Source organism: Orycteropus afer, unplaced genomic scaffold, assembly GCF_000298275.1.
Source record: "Orycteropus afer afer isolate SDZICR_OR568_19922 unplaced genomic scaffold, OryAfe1.0 scaffold00114, whole genome shotgun sequence".
NCBI lineage: Eukaryota > Metazoa > Chordata > Mammalia > Tubulidentata > Orycteropodidae > Orycteropus > Orycteropus afer.
Genome location: NW_006921701.1, coordinates 6,991,760 through 6,994,648, shown reverse-complemented (window position 1 = coordinate 6,994,648; position 2,889 = coordinate 6,991,760).

Below are 2,889 nucleotides of genomic sequence, written 5' to 3'. Positions count from 1 at the left end.
GACGGCAAACAACAACAACAACAACAACAAGGAGCTCTGGTAGTGTCGTGCCTAAGGCATTTGACTGCTAATCAGAAGGCTGGTGGTTTAAACCCACCAGCCACTCTTGGGAAGGAAGGTTGGGCAATCTACTTCAGTAGTGATACCACCTTGGAAACCCAAGGAGGGGTCGCTAGGAGTCAGATTGGACTGGGCAGCAGTGGGTTTAGGTATCCACAAGATAAAAACAAACGAATGTTCAGGAGAGGATGCACAGCTATTTCTGATCCAAGAGCAGAAAGAAATTTCTTCCTTGGGGGCTGGTTTCTTTTGAAACTGTCTCCGATCCTTTTCTGCTAGACACCTGTGATAGTTGGAGATGTGTGTCAACTTGGCTGGACCACAATTCTGTGTGGTTTAAGCAATTGTGATATGGGTTATTACCATGATGGGATTGGATGTATATGTTTTGAGCAGCCAATCCTTTGAAAGGGAGTTTCCCTAGGGGTGTGGCCTGCTTCCAATCAATATATTTATGGACATCCTGGGAAAAGAGGCACTCTTCTGTGAATTGGAATCCTGCTGTACTGCCTACAATTGTCCATGAGTGAATAATCCACTATTCGGCCTGGAGATCTTAGATTCATCATTCGTTGGAGTCAACAGCCAGTATTGCCTGCCAACCTTGAGCTAGTCAGCCCCTGCAGCAGCGTGAGTTGGGAAAAGCCTCTAGCTTGACATTTGATCCAAGAACTTGGACTGGCCAGCTTCTATGAGTGTGTGAGCCATTTTCCTAAGATAAATTTCTCTTTCTCTATATGTATACATAAGCATTACTGGTTTTGCATCTCTAGAGAACTCAGCCTAATACAACACCTTTCTTCTATGTTCCCACGATACCAAACACATGGTATTGGGCTAAGTGTTTCTGTTATATGTCTCACCTTCTAGACTTCAACCTCTATTTTTTAATTAAATTTTTTTCAGTAGATCTACCTGCCCATGGTACTAAAGTTAACAGGTAATGTAATAAATAATAGGTAAGTTAGGTAAGTAATGTAAGGTTTGACTCGATGGCACATAACAACAACAAGGCAAGGTACTGCTGTCAAATTGGATCCAACTCATAGCGACCCCTCCTTGGGTTTCTGAGGTGGTATCACTACATAAGTAGATTGCCCAACCTTCCTTCTGAGGAGTGGCTGGTGGGTTTGAACCTCCAGCCTTCTGGTTAGCAGTCAAATGCCTTAGGCACTAATGGAAAGCAAATTTATTTCTTCTCCATAGTTGTGAGTGGAGTGGCCATGTTACCTGTTACCCGTTTTTTGTAGTTATTCAAGGCAGAGCAAAATAAAACATACACAAATATTCTTTTTTTCTTTTAAACACATTTGGTAGTATAATGTGCACACTGCTTTATGCACTTAACTGCCATGTTGGAGACTGTTCTGCATAAGCACATAATGAGTATCTTCATTCTAACAGCTGCATATTATTCTATTGAATGAATGGTAATAATTTATTTTACCAATGTTTTTTGATGGACATTTTGGTTATTTCCAGTTTTTCATTGCAATGAAGAACCTTGAATACATGCTATACCACATCCATGGGAGTAGCCTATATTCATAGAAGTAGAATTTCTTGACCAAAGGGTAAAAGGATACTTGCAATTTTAATCTTCACAGATACTGACAAATTGTTCTCCCCTAAGAGTTGATACTCCACCATACAGAACTTGAGAGTGCTTTGTCACATACCTTTTGCCATAATAGTATGTTATCAAATATGTGGTCTCGGCCAATAGAGAAGGAATGGTACCTCTTTGTAATTTGAAAATGAAATTTTCTTAGTATGAATGAGTTGGAGCATCTTTTCCAATGTATAAGAGATAGGATTTCCTGTTCTATGAACTGTCTGGAAAATTCTTTTGCCCACTTTTAATTTGATTTATTGAACTTTTTATTATCTCTCTTATTGTTTTGTAGGAGCTCTTTTGTAGATAAAGGAGCTTTGGTGGCATAGTGGTTAAGGCATTTGGCTACTAACCAAAAAGTTGGTGTTTCAGACCCATCAGCTGCTCCATGGAAGAAAGATGAAGCAGCTTGCTTCCTTAAAGACTTATAGCCTTGGAAACACAATGGGGGTCACTATGAGTCAAAATCCACTCGATGGCAGTGGGTTTGTTTTTTGTTTTTTATAGATAGGAAATTAGCACTTTATGACAATAAGGTGCAAATAGTTTCATTGCTAAACTACACAGTAGGTGTTCAACGTGTCCATGAACTGGTTGGCTCTGATTGTTCTTTCCCTCTAATAGTTTCCACAGGTTTCAGAACTTGAGTGTCATCGGTTGGCCCAAAGCTGTCACCACTCAAGGGGAGAGGCTAGAACAGAGTTCTCCATTTGATTCCTGTGTACTTCTTCATATTAGATCACCAACAGCATTCCATTAATCAAGTAATCTGAGGACTAGGAGTGCTTTGAGTTTGAACTACCTACTGTAGAAAAAACAAACCAAACTCACTGCCATCAAGTGGATTCCGACTCATAGTGATCCCCTTTGGGCTTCCAAGATGGTAAATCTTTATGGAAGTAGATCGTTCCATCTTCCTTCCACAGAGCTTCTGGTCGTTTGAACTACCAACCTTCTAATTAGCACTCAAATGACTTAGGCACTGTGCCACCCAGGCTGAGATCTCCCATTTTTTACAAACCAGAAATCAAAATTTTTTTTTCTGATTTGTATTTTTGGATGACATATCAAACAGAGACAAAAAATCAAATTGTATTTTGCTATAAGTTTAACCTTTAATTAAGCTTTAATTCACATAATTACACAGCCATAGAAAACCTTGTACAAATTGTCCCTGTAATTTCACAAGGTGGTTAAGAGCGGTAGGCCTGGAT